We start from the raw sequence: 18,945 nt of genomic DNA on the forward strand, positions 1-18,945 counted from the left end.
ACAATTGATGTACGTATGGACTGTGATAAGAGTTGTGTGAGCCCCTAATAAAATGATTTTTAAAAAGTATCATCGTAAAGATCAGTTGTAGGTTCCTTTGAGTTGGTTCCCACTTACAGTGACTCCAGTGCACAATAGAACAAAACATTGCCCGGCCCCGCCCATCCTCACAACTGTTGATAAGTCTGAGCTCAATGTTAAAGCCATTGTGTCAAGTCCTCTCACTAAATACCATCCTCCCCTTCATTCACCCTCCACCTGGGCAACCGTGATGTCCTCTGCAGGGACTGGTCCCTCCTGATAAGATTGCATTGAGAATTAAATTAGTACCTAACATACAGTAAGGGCATAACGAAGGTTATCTATTATCCTATTACTCTTACACAAATTCTAATCTCAGTGCCAGGCAGTCTTAGATCCTTCCAGAAAAGGAACTCAATAATTGCTGAATATTATTTTTTCTAAAAATATGCTAATGGAAAGCTGTCTGCATTATTTCTTTTTGCTGTTGTTGTTGTTTGCTTAAATATCATTTCATTGGGGAATCCTGCAGTTCTTTATAACAACCCACGCATCAATTGTGTCAAGCATATTTGTACAGATTGCCATCACCATTTTCTAAACATTTACTTTCTGTTTGAACCCTTGGTATCAGCTCCTCTTTCTTCCCTCCCTCTCTGCCCCCACCTTTGTGACCCCCTGATAAATTATAAATTATTATTATTTTCATATCTTACACCAACCACTGTCTCTCTTCACCCATGTTTCTGTTGTTTATCCCCCTCGGTGGGAGGTGGGGGGGGTGTGTGTCTACATTATTTATTTCTGGGTTAGACCATGGGTTTAAGGAAGGGAAGGGGCAGCAAGAGTAAAATCCAGATATTCAGAATCAAGCTTTTCATCTTTAAAGACTGAGTCGATTCTGACTCACAGCGACCCTGTGCAGTTTCCGTGGTAAACCTTCATGGAAGCAGACTGCCACATGTTTCTCCTGCAGAGCAATGCTTGATTTGAATTCCTGATCTTTGGGGTTAACAGCCGAGTCCTTTCCCATTACAGCAATACGGCTCCTCTGGTTGACTTCAGTGGCTGTTATCAATGTGGTGAACCCTGCCCACAGGGAGGAATTTTCGGGAACCAGATTCTATTCCTGCTCTTCCCCTCCCCTCCCTTCACCTCTCCTGCCACGGCAGATATTTACCACTGTTGTGGCGGTGGTGCTGACAGTGTTCAGTGCCAGCAAGTCAGTTCCAAGTCATAGGTAACCTAAGATGGTGGTTCTCAACCTGTGGGTCACTACCCCTTTGAGGGTCGAACAACCCTTTCACAAGAGTCATCCGATTCATAACAGTGGCAAAATTACAGTTATGAAGTAGCAACGAAAATAATTTCATGGTTGGGGGTCACCACAACATGAGGAACTGTACTAAAGGGTCGCAGCATTAGGAAGGTTGAGAACCACTGACCTAAGACAACAGAAGGAAACACTGCCTGGTCGTGCGCCATCCTCCATCCTCGTGAGTGCTGTTAGATTTGAGCCCATTTACACCACTGTGTCAATCCATCTCCTTGAGGGTTTTCCTCTTTTTTGCTGACTTTCTACTTTACCAAACAGGATATCTATCTCCAGAGTACTTGAGACAAAGTCTCACCATCCTTGCTTCTTGGGAATATTCTGGTCACACTTCTCCAAGGCACATTTGTTTCTGAGAATGTAAATCTTTAAGAAAGTGGGCTCATCATGCTCCTAAGAAGAGGCTGGTGGGTTTCAACCGCTAATTTTATGGTTAGCAGCCAACATTTAGACCTATGAAGAGCTTATCTGGAACTCATAATAATAATTTGATTAAAGTCGAAGATCCAGAATCATATTGCCTAGAATTAAAACCTAGTCCCAATGCTTATAACATTGGACAAATACTTCTCGGCCTCATTCTTCTCCCCTAAGAAGTGGGCATCAGAATAGTATCATAATTAGATGGTGGTACAGAAAAATAATTTAGTACCTAAAGTACTATAAGTATTTAACAGATATAAGTGTTTAACTGGATCCTTGGTGGTTACACGTTGCGCTGCTAACTGTGAGGTCAACAATTCAAAACCACCTTGGGAGAAAAACAGCGCTCTCTCCTCCCATAAAAAGTTACAGTCTCAGAAACTCACAAAAGCAGTTCTGCCATGCCCTATAGGGTGGCTAGAAGTTGGCATCAACTCAATGGTAGTAAGTTAGGTTTTTGGTTTATTTATTATTACACTTCTACTGTTCTACTTAGTCCTTAGAATAAGTCACTCTACCTGATGTACAGATTTTAAACATACCACCTCCCACAATCCCATGAGCTAATTCCTTAATATCAATAGTTCATGACCATACTAGCAGTATTTTTAGAGAAGGCATTATATAAAGAAATATCTGAGTTCATAACACATAGTAAAATAACCCCACTCTTTGCCATGGAAATTCCAGAGCACTGTGCCCATGCAACTTGTACCTAGACCAAGACTAGAGCAAAGGGTTACTGTGTGTTTTAAAATCAGGAAGTGTGTACATGAAAGTTACATACTTTTGGTGTACTTACTCCATCTGTATGCTGAGCAATCATTTCAGAATCTGAAATACATGAAAAAGACCATGGTATCAAGACTGGAGGAGAACTTACTCGATGTGGATATGACATGTCCTTGCTGCTCATAACAAAAGAGGATGTGAAGCACTTACTAAGGAAGCTCAAAGACTTCAGCCCTCAGTGCAGAGTACAACCCAGTGGAAAAACATCCTAGTGCTCAGGACTGGACCAACAGACAACAACGTAAGATCATAGGAACAACGTAGAGAAAAGATTGAATCGTCAAGGCTTTTCTTTTGCTTTGAGGCAAAAGAAATGCTCATGGAGGCAGTATCAAGAAAGAAATGATGTATTATGCTGGGCAAGTGTGCTGTACAAGACCCTGTAAAGTGTTAAAGAACAAAGAGGTCACTGTAAGAACTAAGGTGAGCCTGACCTGACCCAGGGTCTTTCCAGTTGCCTCAGATACATGTGGAAGCTAAGCAACGAAAACAGAAGAGGGAAGAACAATTGGTGCATTTGAAGCCTGTTGCAAAGAACATTGAAAGCACCTAAGAGTTGCCAGAACAAACTAAACTGTTGGTGGAAGAACAGTCAGAATACAACTTACAAGCAATGATGGACAGACCAGCTCATCTACGAGGGGGTACCCCCCAAAAACCAAAAAATTTTCCCCCAAAGCTACATATTTAAAAATTTTTTTACAAAACTTTATCACCTTCAAAGTACTTTCCCTTACACTTACTACACTTGTCAAATCTGTGATTCCATTCTTGGAAACATTTTTCAAACTCATCTGTTTGGATGGCTGATAACACCTCCCATGTTTTTTTTTCTTCACCTGTTCTAAATCACCAAATCGCTGTCCTTCCATGCCTCTTCGTGTTCAGAAACAAAAAGAAGTCGCACTGAGTGAGGTCAGGTGAGTAAGGTGCATAGGGCAAGATAGGCATGCTGTTTTCTGCCAAAAACTGGAGCACTGAGGTGTGGTGGCAAAGCCACTCCCCTGTCTGCCACAAATCATGTCTTTTTTGTCCCACACTGTTATGCAATATTTTCAGAACCTCTAAGTAGAAAGCTTGATTAACCGTCTGGCCTGGGGGAATAAACTCCAAATGCACTATCTACCTCAAATCAAACAAACAAATGAGCATCATGATCTTTGATTTCACTTGATGAGCTTTTTGGAGACGAGGGGACGATGGTGTCTTCCACTGACTTGCTTGCTGTTTGCTTTCATGGTTGTAAGAACAGCACCATGACTCCTCACCAGTAATGAGCTTGAAAAAAGTCTGGTTACTTCGGAGCTGTTATTTCAAACATGGCATGTTACTTATGTAAATATATTAATTCATAAAAATAGAGGTATTGGCCTATGTCCATATATTTATATGGCAATACATGGAGGAAGTAGATGTACTTTGGGCCTTTGAGTTAGTTAATTGTGCCAACCTGGCCGATAATCACATGTGGGGCTAATTAAAAGGCGGAGGTATAAATGAGTGGTGAGCCTCGACGTTCTAGTTCTCGGGTCTCTTGCTTTGTCATGGTCGCACCAGGGTGCAGCTGCCTTAGCAGCTCCCTGCTTCAGCTTGCAAGATTGACTTCCTACAAGACATCCCCAAGGAGAAGCCGCATGGACCGATCCCGATGCAGCCCTGGGTGCTAGAGCAGCTGTGTGGAGACCCCTGCTAGTGATGAGATGCTTATTCGTTTACTGACTTGGCTTTCCTCCTGCAGTCAGCATCATTGCCTCTGTTGTGTGAGGTGGAGGACTTTGTGGACTGGTGTTGGGTTAATGGGTTAATGTTGGACTTGTGGGCTTGGGCAGCATAGGGTTGGGATGTTTTCGTGATGCACATTTTCTTTACATAAAACTCTCTCTTATACATGAGTTGCTGTGGATTTGTTTCTCCAAAGTACCCAGACTAATACAGCCTTTGCTCAAAACCTCCCTCAATGCAAGAACACTTTGTTCTAACAACCTAACATTCTGTGATGCTCACCTTCCCAACACAATCGCTGAAGACAAAATGGGTACATAAGCAAACGTGGTGGAAAAAGGTGATGGTGCCCGGCTATCAAAAGATACAGCATCTGGGATCTTGAAGGCTTGAAGTTAAACAAGTGGCCATCTAGCTCAGAAGCAACAAAGCCCCCATAGAAGAAGCACACCAGTCTGTGCAACCATGAGGTATTGATGGAATCAGGTAACAGGCACCAGAAGATACCACCACCACCACCCGCCAAAAAAAACATTGTTGAGAATGAGAGGGGTTGGATCAGAGACCCAAAACCCATCCGTAGACAATTGGACATCCCCTCACAGAAGGGTCACAAGGAAGGGATGAGTCAACCCGGGTGCAGAATAGCACAATATTCCTCTGGTCTTTTGAGGCTTCCTCACTTCCCACTATGAAGACCCCGGTCCTGGCTTTTAGTTCTGGTCAGACCAGAGCATATACACTGGTACAGATAAGAGCTCATGATACACAGAAACCAGGTCAGATAAACCCCTCAGGAACCGAAATGGTAGTAGCAATACCAGGAGGGTAGTGGGGAAGGTGAGGGGAGAAGAGAAAGAAGGGGAAACCGATTGCAATGATAGATGCCTAATTCTACCCACTCCTGGAGGATAAAAAAACAGAAAAGTGGGTGAAGTGAGACAGCAGTTGGTGTAAGATATGAAAACAATAATAATTTAAAATTTATCAAGGTGTCATGAGGTGGGAGGCGGGAGGGAAAAAGGAGGAGCTAATACCAAGGGCTCAAATAGAAAGTAAATGTTTAGAAAATGATGATGGCAACATATGTACAAATATGCTTGATACAATTGATGCATGGAATGTTGTAAGAGCTGTAAGAGCCCCCAATAAAATAATTTTTTTAAAGTACAGTATGTTTCCACTCCACGTTCTATTTCCTGGTCAGTCAGAACCCGAGGCACAAATTCCAAAGCGACCGTTCTCATTCCCAAATCTCCCATTAAAATTCGCTGAACCGAGCTACAAGATAGTCCAGATAACTTCCCCATCTCCTCAATGGTCCATTGTCGGTCTTGGAGCACAAGTGCACAAATTTTGCTGACAGTTGCGTCCATTCGGGAAGTTGACAGAAGTCCAGAATGAGGTTTGTCATAAATTGATCTTTCACCTTTTTTGAAAAGGGAAAACCACTTTCACTTGAGTTTTCTGCATAGTGCTGTCTTTGTAAGCTATGTTCACCATCACAACGGTTTCTGTGGCATTTTTCCTGATCAGGAAAACAAAATTTCACAGGTACACGCATACTGTTCTCTTAAATTGGACACAAAAAGCAAAGTTTGAGCGAAACTGCTTTTATGAAAAAATTCACTGTGACCAGAGAGAACCTTCCCACATGACACCCCTGGGTGCACTAACTCAAGAGAAAGTTGTTCGAGGCTCATCTGGTGGGAAAAATGCGTACTACAAAAGTCCGCCCAGGGGAGAATTTTTCCATTGCTTGTGGGGGCTGGGGGGTGGAAAGTGGGGTGGGTACCCCCTCATACTTTGGGCCTGTTACCAGGAGCCACTAGTCCCTGGAAAAGGTCATCATGTTTGGCAAAGTAACAAGTCACTGAGAAGGAGGAAGATCCTCAGGAGATGGGCTGAGAGTGGCTGCAAGAACAGCTCCAAGGTTAACAATGGTGAGGATGGCCCAGGGCCAGGCAGTGAGTGGCTCATTCCCTGGTGCATGGGGTCATCATAAGATGGAGCCAACTCAATGGCCTTTCACAACAACAGCAGTAAATCAGTTTGGAAGGGGTGAGCATCAGAAGTCATCTGAAAGACAACTTAATGGGGGTGGGGGGGTTGTTCTGAAATTGATTGCAGTAATGACTGTACAATTCTTCTGGATATGATTGAACTATTGAATTGTGTGCTATGTGGATTAAGTGTCAATAAAACTATTAAAAATCATTTGGGTTTTTTTGTGTCTTTATGTGCGTATGGGTACATGTATGCATGTGCACACTCAGTAAGGACATGCATTTGTTTCTCAGTACGAATCCTAGTTATAAGTTTGCGTGTTGATAAACGGCAGAACCTTCTGTTCTGAGAAGTACAAGAGTTCCACAGTTGTAAATGTTTTCTACATCATGGTACCTGAATTTACTTGGATAATAGTGGCAACGAAGAGTTCAGGCTCAGCAGACAATGAAGGAAAGTAGAGTTTTGTTTAGCTTAGTTTACTCTGCTGCAGATGTATCATGATCAGATTTCTAAAATGCTTCAACTAATAACAAATCAATGTATAGTATTGGAAATTTTCTTTGGCAATAGCCTCAGCTGCATGATTCAGGGTTATCTTCATATTGAAAAAACTGATAGATATTGATGGTGAAAAGCACTCAAGCTGGGAGCCAGTAAGCTGCATCTGGGCCCAGTCATATTTTCCTTGCCCCCCTTTTTTTTTAGGTCAGTTCGTTTGCTTGCTTTCTTTGTTAAACATTTTTTCAGAGGGTACACAGGCTCCACTGTGCCACAGTTCCCCAGCACGTCTGATTGTATGACAGCTAACCTGCTCTACCAGCCAGCCTTGCAAGCTTTAGCATTTGACATCTGTAGGGCAGGAGTGAAAACTAGATATTAAACTTCATGCATGTCTCTCGATGGGAGTCTTAAACAGCAGAATGGAAGTCATCTCTCGACTCTACTGTCCACCAGCACTGCATTGATTCACTCCCCCACCCCGCCCCTGGGAATTCTCCTAGCAAGAAAATAAAGATACTGAATTATATGATGCTCCCTAGTTCTCCAGTTTCTCAATGTGTCTCCAAACTTTAGTTGTCATTTCCTCTTTCTCCTCCAAATGAAACCCAGGAGGCAGAAAGCACAGTCATTTAAGTTTTGCAGCTTGGGAAGTTCCCATGAATGAAGGTTTTACTACAAAACTGCATGCATCAAAAGTAGCAGCTGTCGAAAGCAATCTGCAAAGAGAAAGGAGGAGGTATGCTGGGGAAAAAAAGAAAATGACTGGTTTGCAATTACTGAAGAAAATCTGAACTATACCTATAATGCTACCTAGTAATAAGTCCCCCCTCAAAATGAGGGTGTCCGTTCTTGAACCTCCCAGAAGGGATGCACATTTTCCAAGCAGGGCATATTTTTAAAGACAACTCAGTAGTATTCTGAAATCCATGGCTCTTTGGGGGCACTTGTAGTAATAAAAATAACTGCCACTGATTACTTACCATTTGCCAAGTGCCTTACCTTCTTTAATGCTCACATCCCAAGGGCCTTTGCAAATGTGTTACTACCTTCATTTAGAGCCAGAATTGGAGAGGTGAAGTACTTGCTCAAAATCACAGAGCTCTCAAAAGTGAAACTACCAACCTATCTTTCTGATCCCAAGTCCACCATTTGGGCATTGAAGTTCAGTGGCCACCACACTGAAGAGGCAATTCAGGTAATCAAAGTAAAAGCTGGAGGATTGGGAGGTGTGTGTGTGTAGGGGGGGGGCGGTCCTTCCTTGGGAATGACCTATCTTCCTGAGCATCAGTCACGGCTGGTTTGGAAGAGCTCTCCTCACTACACTACAGATCTCACATGTTAACATGTGAAAGGGTCCACGGGCAGTACACATCAGCATCTTACATCTGGAAGTGGTGGGAACTGTGGCAAAATGGAGTCTGCATACCCCTCTTAAAAGCAGGTAACTAAAAAAAGGAACTAACTTATAAGGGGGGATGGGCAACAAAACATGTAGAGGAGACAGATACAGCCTGTTGCTTTTCAGTTTGAGTGCGTGGCCCCATCCATAGTCACACAACTTGAGGGAAGGGGAAACGACTAAAATAGTGCTGGGTTATAAAGCAAAACCCAAAAGCAAAGCATATCTGACATTGGGAAGCACTGGCTATCATTGCACAACAGTTAGTAATTTCAGTAAATACACAGCAAATCATTAAATATCTAAAAAGAGAAAAATGGTGTGGGGACCTAGTCAGCATTTCACACCTTTACTTTGCACATGGCAGGTTCTTGAAGCTTTTCAATTAATGTGGCTTCTAATGGGGAATCTTGCGTGCAGCCATAAGTCTCAGAGGACGTTCATGCTGTGCTCTAGAAAATTAAGACTTGGCTACTCTTAGACCTATTTTCACTAAAAGCAAGCTACTAGCTTTAAAAGAAGTTTGACCTCTATTATGGTTGCACACGTGTACATGTAATAATGGATGTGGATGTAAATTAAAAAGACATCAAGGCATTGTGGGAAAACTAGGCTTGGAAGGAGGTAGGGGAGGGATACACTATGATTGAGTACTGGACCTGCCAAATGCAAGTTTTGGATACTTAAGCAATCACCCATGGCTGGATCCCCTTTCTAAAAAGTGGAGGAAACCGACTGCCAAGGAAGAATCATAGGAAATGAGGTGCACAAAAGCACTTACTGAACACTAGAGCCCTTCTCGTTACATCTGAGACACAGCAATTTGAAGTCACAACATTAAGCAAGAAAAGCACTAGCACTGGAAAGATTATGCACATGGCTTTATGTTGAGGCTCCTCAAGATGCCTCCTGATTTCAGATGTGTTAATATTCTTTTCAAAGTCTTACAATTGAAGAAACACATGTTATTGTTATTATTTGACTCTGTGTTAAATTTAAAATGTTTTTCAATTAATGATTCAGTATGCACTAATCAAACAAACCTCCAGCCTTTCAGTTAGCAGCCCAGTACATGAACCATTTGCACCACCCAAGGATCCCCACACTTTCTTAGGACGTTCCTATTGCAGAAAGGAGCCCTCAAAGCATAGTGTGGGACCGACTGGGCTAACCACAAAGTCAGCAGTTCGAACGCATCAGTCACTCCACAGGCTAAAGGTGAGGCTTTTTGCTCCTGTAACAGATGTACAGGCTGTGTGCTGAGCAATAATCTAGAAGGTGGACTACATGAAGGACACAGCATCAGGGTTGAAAGAGGGTTACTAACACCCTGGGATATACAGATGGCACCTTCAAGGGGGCTTGAAGGAAGCACTTGTTGAAGATCAAGGCATGAAGCCTTCCATATGGATGATAGCTCACTGTAAAGAAAACAAAAATCCTCACAACTGGACAAACAGGTAAGAGCATAATAAATGGAACAAAGACGGGAGTGGTCAAGGACTTCATGTTGCTTGGATCCACAGTCATTCCTCATGGAGGCAGCAGTCAAGGACTCAAACAACATACTGCACTGGGCAAACCTGCTGCAGAACCTCTTCGAAGAGTTGCAGAGCAAGGATGACACTTGGAGGACTGGGGGAACGTGGCCCAAGCCTTGGTATTGTCAATGTCCTCATATGCATGTAAAAGTGGGGCATTGACCAGAGAGGACCTTAGGGTCAGCCCCACCACAAGACACAACATCCCCTTACTGACCCACAGTGCTACAGGGGACAGCACCAGAAACACAGTGTGGGAGTTGAGCCCGGTCTGACCCCCCCAATGGGGCATAACACAAAGGGAGTACAACAGAGCAGCAAGGGGAGCAAAACAACAAAGTCCCTGAGGAATTCTGAAAATAGACTTGGACTTGAGGGGGGCGGGGGTTGGGGGCAGCACTTGGCACTTCATCAGACCTGATCAGAAAACATTCATCAGGGCCAGCAGACACACCTGGAACTATTCATAGGCTACTTTTTTTTTTTTCAAGTCTATCTATATAAAACAGGATAAACAATCCCAAGAAGAAAACAATGGGACCGATGATTGCGAGTAGGGGGGACAAGGGAGAGAAGAAGGTGGGGGGAAAGGAGGGGAGAGCCAACACACCCAGGGACAAAGGAACAAGAGATCTAAAATCGATGGCCAGCAGGGCACAGAACGCCTGGTGGGGTTCGCTCAAATGCAATGTAGCTGAGAGGAAGTACAGAGAGCCGAATGAAGGTTGAACATGATAGTGGGACAGGAGGAAAGCAAAAGGGAATGGTGGAAAGAAGTAGGAGGCAAAAGGCATTTATAGAGGTATAAACATAGGCATGTACATATGTAAATATATTAATATATAATAATAGGGTTATGGGTCTATGTACATATATTTATGTTAAGTATCAATATAGCAGATGGACATTGGGCTTCTACTCAAGTCCTCCCTCAATGCAAGAACACTTTGCTCTAATAACCTGGCATTCTGTGATGTTCACCTTTCTGACACGATCGCTGAAGACAAAATGGGTACATAAGCTAATGTGGTGAACAAAGCTGTTGGTGCACAACTATCAAAAGGTAGTGTCTGGGTTCTTAAAGGCTTAAAGTTAAACAAACAGCCATCTAGCAGGGAAGCAACAAACCCCACATGAACCCATGTGATCACGAGGTGTTGATGGGCTCAGGTATCAGGCATCAGAAGACCCAAAACAAACAATTTTTCTTTCAATTTGTTTTTAAATCATTTTATTAGGGGCTCATACAACTCTTATCACAATCCATACATACATCAATTGGGTAAAGCACATTTGTACATTAATTGCCCTCATCATTCTCAAAACATTTGCTCTCTACTTAAGCCCCTGGCATCAGCTCCTCATTTTTTCCCTTCCCTCCCAACTCCCCACTCCCAGACAACAATTTTTATGCGAACGAGGGGAGTCAAAATGGACCCAAAGATCATCAGCAGTCAATTGGACAGCCCTCACAGAAGGTCACAAAGAAGGGACGAGTCAGCAGCCAGGGTGCAGCATAGCACCAACATTACTCTAGATCAGTGGTTTCTCAACCTTCCTAATGTCACGACCCTCTAATACAGTTCCTCATGCTGGGGTGACCCCCAACTATAAAATTATTTTCATTGCTACTTCATAACTGTAATTTGGCTACTGTTATGTTTCGCAGTGTAAATATCTGGTATGTAGAATGGATTTTCATTGTTACAAATTGAACATAATTAAAGCATAGTGATTAATCACAAAACAATATGTAATTATATATTGTGGAATATTAATGTGTTTTCCGATGGTCTTAGGCAACCCCTGTGAAAAGGTTGTTTGACCCCCAAAGGAGTCACGACCCACAGGTTGAGAACAGCTGCTCTAGTACTTTAATGTTCTTCCCACCTCCACCCCCACTATCATGACCCCAGTTCTGCCTTACAAATCTGGCTAGACCAGGGCATGTACACTGGTACAGATAAGAGCTCTCAACACACAGAATCCAGGGTAGATTAAACCCCTCGGGACCAATAATGAGAGTAGCGATACCATGAGGGTAGTGGGAAAGTGGAGGGAGAAGGGAGAGAAAGGAGGAACCGATCGCAATGATCAACATACAACTCCCCCCTCTCTGGGGGGGGGGGCACCAACAACAGAAACGTGGGTGAAGGGAGATAGCAGATGGTGTAAAATATAAAAATTAAAATAATTTATAAATTATCAAGGGTTCAGGAGGGTGGGAGGGTGGTAGTGGAGGGTAAAAAGAGGAGCTGATACCAAGGGCTCAAGCAGGAAGAAAATGTTTTGGAAATTATGATGGCAACAAATGTACAAATGTGCATGATACAATTGATGTATGGATTGTTATAAGAGTTTTAAGAGCCCCCAATAAAATGACTTATTAAAAAGAAAGAAAGTTGGGTATTGAAAAGGAAGACTAAAGGTGAACTGACACAGCTGAGTGACAATGCAGGTGAAGAATACTGAAAGAACCAATGGACTGCCAAAAGAACAAACACATTTGTCTTGGGTGAACTCGGCAGAAGGCTCACATACCGTATATACTCGAGTATAAACTGACCCGAATATCAGCCGAGGCACCTAATTTTACCACAAAAACTGCATTAAAAATGTGCTGAAAAACTCTGCTCATACTTGAGTATGTACAGTACTTTGGCCGGTATCAGCAGAGCCTAGTCCCTGGAAAAGGGCATGCTTGGTGAAGTAGATGATTAGCAAAAAGGAGGAAAGCTCTCAAAGAGATGAACTGACACAATAGCTACAACAATGAGCTCAAACATAACAATTATGAGGATGGGGCAGGACGTGGCACTTCCCACTCTGGGTGCCTAACACCCCCACCAACACCAACCACCCTTGTAGTAGATTTTGACCCATTAATTTTCTTCTTTACCTTACTACCGTACTATGCTTTAGTGGACCTCAGGGCCCGAGAAGCTGACAATAACACCATTTCACACCCAAAGAGACTAGATCTAGCAAATGCAGCTGAATGCGGGGCAGACAGTGATTGTTGGTGGTCCTCAGGGCTCCTGTCTTACTTCTATACCAGTACAACCACCAATCTTTAACTGGGCACTTGGCCATGCAGGACAAAGAACGACGTATTTCTCCATGGCATCTTGTGCCTTAAACTTTTCACGAACAAGTTTTCTAGTCTGCTAATTGTGGGCATGGGCCTAAGCGCTGAGAGTTGTGATATAAGTTATGTGCGATTCAGGTGTGCATCCTTAAAATGAGGGAGACTGGGATGCCCTTCGTCCAGCCCTTCCTCCAGTCGCTGGTTGGAATACGAAGCTCCAGAAGGTATCCTGGATCCTGAGGGGACTGTGAGGATGGCAGGCTTGCACAAGGAAGCCATGAGGGAGAAGAGACTGTGGTCTTAGGAGACTTACGCTAGGTCTGGCCTGATTAACTCTGGACTTCTCCACGCGGACGGGGAAACAAACACCTTTCTCTTAAGCCTTTGTTATTGTTTGCTTTTACTCTATGGAAATCCAAACATCACAAAAACTTCAACCTAACCACCAGAGTGTACGGATTTATTTAGCACAATATTTACTGGCAATTACATAAACTCCATGTGATCTTGGACAAATTATACGACTTCTCTAATCTTCAATATGCTCATTTGTAAAGCAGGGAGTTAGAATCAATGAGAAGGCCACTAGAACTAACAATATAATGGTAGCACACCATGGGGCTAGGATTGCAGCATATAAAGAGCTCAGAGCTTAACACAGTGCCTGGCATATAGTGAGAGTTCAGTGAACATGATCTATTTTCACAATTTCTTATCGGTGTTCTCCACTTGATAGACGGCCGGATTGAATATACCCGGCTGCAAACCCAGTGCTCTCACCTGGCCTCTGCAGCCCCGGATCTGCAGCAGCCGGCCTGTAGCTTCTCTGAGCTCCCAGGAGAGCTGCCCCTGCTTTTGCCTGTGATTCTCCTTTCTCGATCTGCCCACATGATCTAAATGCAGGCTGGGACATTTGAGCCAAAGCTAATACAGAACTGAAAGTGTGAGTGTTCATGACACAGCGACTCTGAGTCTATTTGCTTCAACATGGTGAAAGGAGAGAGCCTGACTTGTTCTACATCTGTGGCTAAATAAGGGACTTGAATACTAGGTGGAGGCACTTTTATTACCTACCTATCACTGCCAACCTTGTTTCCTATGTATAGACCCTAATTACCTTTGAGCAAATTCCAGACTTCCTATCACTTTTCCGGTGACTAGCTCAGCAGGTAGCAGTGCACCAGGAATGGGGTAAGGGGCCATTCTACAGTTGCAGACAGGCTAAAGCCCTCTGGCCACCCCTCCCCTTTCAGGAGAGACTGATTGTCAGAGAAACCTGCATAAACCTCTCACTTCCTTATTTCTCAAAGAGAATGATACATCATCCATCAGCCTTCTGTCCTCCTCAACCCTACCCTACCAAATCTCAATTTTTCAAGCCCCCATTGAAATCTTCAATCTTGAATACCAAGAGACCTGGAATCTGCAAGGGGTTAACTTTGCCAATACGGGAGAATTTATGGTACAGTAAGTTGGTAGGGAGTTATAAAAGGTAAACTATCCCCTTCAATTTACAAATGAGAAAACTGTGACCAAGAACAAGCAAATGTATTCACATTTGAGCTTCTGAAAACGGAAGCCCAATCATGAACCCCAGCTGCTTAAAACCACGAGGTCTCCCATCACCCTTGGTGTACGGCATTTAATAGAATGGACCTTCGCATCCTAGGACTCACTACATCCCTCTCCTGCCTCAGCCCTCACCACTCCCCTTACACCAGCGGTTCTCAACCTGTGGGTCACGGCACGCCCCTTTGAGGGTCGAATGACCCTTTCACAGGGGTCACCTGATTCATAACAGTAGCAAAATGACACTGTCTTACACCATCCTCCCCATGCACCCAGACAGAGGCTTTCCTTGTGATCCCTGCCTGCCGGAAGCCCCTGCATAGACAGCACTTCCACAAGAAACCATCAAAGTTCTTGACTCTTGGTAAGACACAATACCAGGTGGTCCCCAGAACCATGTATATCTTCGAACATAGCAATGACAACAACCTCCATGGAAAATGGCTTGTTTACATGTATGTCCCTCCACATACCTGGCTCCCACCTGGCCAGAGCAGATATCTGGCAAATGCTTGCTGAATAAATGAGTGACTTGGTGACTAGACAAGGTCAGTGAGAGAAGTTTGGGAAAATGCTCTGCATACTGTTTCCACATTCAACCAGGATTAGTCCAGCATTTCTTAAGGCTTACTGCCACAGGGCTAAGCAGGAGACTGGTTTCTGGCCAATACAATTTGGAGACCTTAGCATTCCTTCAAATTGCTTAATAAAAATTCAGACAATAAACTTTCATTTAATTTTCCTATGTAAATAAAACCATTTCCACTAGATTAAAGAAAACCGTCTCAGACTTGCTGCTTGCTGCTTTTGGATGCCATTTAGTTTGAAATGAAAGAATTATCTTCTGTCATTGCCTCTGAAATCAATAAACCCACAGGTTATAAACTGTAGGGAGCCAATGTATTGGTGAAAAATAAGATGGGGATATTTTCCAAATAAGCTACAGGATCACAAATTACAAATATGAATTGCCTAAGTCAGTGGTGCTCAACCTTCCTAATGCCATGACCCTTTAATAAAGTTCCTCATGTTGTGGCGACCCCCAACCATCGGAAATATGTTTTTCAATGGTCTTAGGTCACCCCTGTGAAAAGGTCATTTGACCCCCAAAGGGGTTGTGACCCACAGGTTGAGAATCGCTTACCTAAGTGATTGAAAATATATTATAAGTTCATTACTGCCAAGATGATTGTGGCTGAGCTGTCCTATGACCTTTCAAGTATTGGCTGCCAGATGGCAGAACACAGTGGTGTAGGTTTTCAATTCAAGAGGACTTCACTGAGGGTAGCCATGGGGTCAGCCATCATACCCTCTCTCCCCTCCTAGGTTTCAATGAGAGGCAACCTAGCAGGGGGGAAAAAGTATGATAATAGGAAAAGGCAAAAAAAAAAAAAACCAACCAAACGATTTTAGTTAATGTTCACACAAACCCCAATTCGCTGGAACACTCTCCACGTATCAGTTAAGAACGTGGGATTTGGAAACAAACAGACCAGGGCTTGCAGCTTGGAAAGTTCGAACTCGAGCAAACTATATAACCTCTTAGAGGTTTTCTCATTACTAAAACGGGGTATTTTCTCCCTAATTGGATGCATCTGAGATAAGTATAATGAATATTTATTCCTTTACTTGCCAAGACCACCACTCCCTTTTTTGAAGACACCTCTCTGCTGCTGGGGTGGACAGGTCTGGTGGTGCTGCAGGGTAGGCTCGGGTCTGCTAACTGCAGGTGTGGTAGTCCACACGCACCAGATGTTCGGAGGGACAAAGTCTTTGGGAGGAGTGAGGAAGGAGGGGGAAAATAAGGAGCTGATGCCAGGGTCTTACATGGAGAGCAAATGTTTTGAGAATGATGAGGGCAATGAATGTACAAATGTGGTTTACACAGTTGATGTATGTATGGATTGTGATTAGAGTTGCATGAGCCCCTAATAAAATGATTTTAAAAAACAGGGAATTAAAATGCCTAAATAAAGCATAGTGCAGTAGTTTAGTAAACACAAAACGCTTCCTTCTATCACTTAAGATCCTTGCCATTCAGCTGAAGCTTCTACACTTGTTCTGATTGTAACGAACTCTCATGCTGCTCTCTTATAGTCTACGGAGAACTTCCGTGGAAAGTGGCACTGTCCACTAGAAATACAATGCAAACGCAGATGGGAATCACATCTGTAGTGTTAACTTTTCCAGTAGCCACTTTAAAAAATATATAAATACACAAGTAAAATTTTAATAACAACTTTTATTCAATTCAATGAATCAAAAATATTGTCAAATCAATATATAATCCATTTAAAAAACAATCTATGAGCTATGTTACAATGTCCATACTAATCCTCTGATGTCCAGCGTCTATATTAGACTTAGGGCACATCTCCACTTAGATTAGCCATTCAAGACTTCAAAAGCCACTTACAGCTAATGGCTATCAGAATGGCGCAGAAGAAGAAGGCTTGTGGGCCTTCACACGTGATCACAAAGATGAAAGGCTTTGTCACTGTAGAGGAGGGCTGAAACTCAGACAAATTACGTCTTTTGTTCACAGTCAACAAGCTAACTCCTGAAAAGCCCAGGCTCCAACCTTCGACTTTTGGCTCCAGACGCTGTGCTCCTTGTCACCCCAGGGCTGGTTTAGGACACCAGGAAACTGACGTTGGCCGTGCTCCTGTCTCACAGCCACTGCAATCCACTAAAGTAATCATGATGGGACTTCACCTACAAAACCGTGCCCTGTAGGCACAAGGGCTGTATTTCCTGACTGACCACTTCAGACAGAACACTGGCCTGCCAGCCCAAGGGCAGAGTTACCCAAATGAAAATAACCCCCAGAAAACCACAATTCTCTGTACCTCCCAATTCACAGATGTAACTAAAACATCACTCTCACAGATATATTTGAGGGGGACTTCCAAAATGCATGTGGAAAAATTGTCATCTTTCCATTCCGTTTTTCCACTCATTTTTCTTTTTTTTTTTTAACATTTTATTAGGGGCTCATACAACTGTTATCCCAATCCATACACACATCAATTGTGTAAAGCGCATTTGTACATCGTTTCTCAAAACATTTTCTCTCCATTTAAACCCCCGACATTAGGTCCTCATTTTTCCCCTCCCTCCCCGCTCCCCCCTCCCTCCACTCATTTTTCAACACCACGTATGTTCCCTCCACCACACCATCCTCTGTAACAACCAGATGATTATTCTGCTCTGAGTATCAAAATACAAGTCTTTACAAAGAAAATTGTTCACTAACACGATCTGCAGTGGCCTCTGGCATAACCGTTAGCGTGTGAATTAGGTTAGAAAGATGGCTTCTTCCCACAGCGGGGAGGAACAGAGAACACCCTTGGTCCTCCGTGGACAACGCCCCAACCCTCCCCCAATTTACAAAAAGCCTGCCTTGTGCTCAGCAGCTAGAGCTCACAGGTCAGGCTTTTAGGGAAAAGTCCCCACAAAACAGGCACTGCGGATATATCTGAACCATTATAATTCTCCCTGTGCCTCTTCACACAAAATCAATAGCTTTTCCCTTTCTTTTCTTGTCACAGCAGAAGCAAATGAATTCCTTGTTTTGATGGCAAAGCATCAACCCTGAAAATGTATAAGAAACTAGCTTTTTAATCAAGATAAGAAGATGAAAGTGTTTAGCATTAGTGCCTGAAACACATCAGGCACTCGATTTATGTAGATTTTCTTTGTACCTTAGGGTAAACCATGTTTTCGATAAATATTTAATGCTTGAGAAAAAGTCTACAACCTAATGTCGAGGGAAATTAAACAGGACCCAAATCTGATTCTATAACGCAAATCCTTATTTTTTACAAGAAAATAACAAGACTGCCTCAATACATGCATAGACAAAACAATGAAATAAAATGTATCAATAGATGAACAATAATTATAATGGCTTATTGATAATTCTGAATATTTATCATCAATCATATCAAATGAAAGAATATGTATTATGGAGGCATTAGATGGTTGCACCAGTACAATGACAGAGAACTGCCAGAGATTCAGGCTGAATTCAGAATAGGACATGGAATAAGAGATATCATTGCAGATGTCAGATGGGTCAAAACAGAGAATACCACTTGTGGTTTATGGAATATGAAAAGGCATCCAACTGTGTGGACTATAATAAAGTATAGATAACCTTGAGAAGAAGGGGAATTCCAGAACACTTAAGTGTGTTCATTTGGAACACTCAATTGTACATGGATCAAGAGGCAGTTGTGCAAAAAAAAAAAAAAACAAGGGCATACTGCAAGGGTTAAAATCAGGAAAGGCGTGTGTCTGCGTTGTACCCTCTCACCATCCCTATTCCATCTGCATGCTGAGCAAATCACTAGAGAAGCTGGATTCTATGAAGAAGAATCTGGCATCTGTGCGATCACGAGGTGTCGAAGGGATCAGGTGTAAGGCATCATCAGAACAAAAAATCTTACCATAGTGAATGATGGGGGGAGTGCGGAGTGGAGACCCAAAGCCCATTTGTAGGCCATTGGAGATCCCCTTGCAGAGGGGTCTCGGGGAGGAGACG

General features: G+C 43.0%; 1 protein-coding gene across 3 annotated transcripts in view; it reads right to left on the bottom strand.

Annotated features, from left to right (window-relative positions):
• Positions 1-18,945, bottom strand: part of DNAJC6 (DnaJ heat shock protein family (Hsp40) member C6) — a 188,463-nt gene that overhangs the window by 122,665 nt on the left and 46,853 nt on the right. The gene's annotated exons all lie outside the window — the stretch shown is intronic.

Source organism: Echinops telfairi, unplaced genomic scaffold, assembly GCF_000313985.2.
Source record: "Echinops telfairi isolate 266 unplaced genomic scaffold, ASM31398v2 ScPeMD7_443;HRSCAF=831, whole genome shotgun sequence".
Taxonomy (NCBI): Eukaryota; Metazoa; Chordata; class Mammalia; order Afrosoricida; family Tenrecidae; genus Echinops; species Echinops telfairi.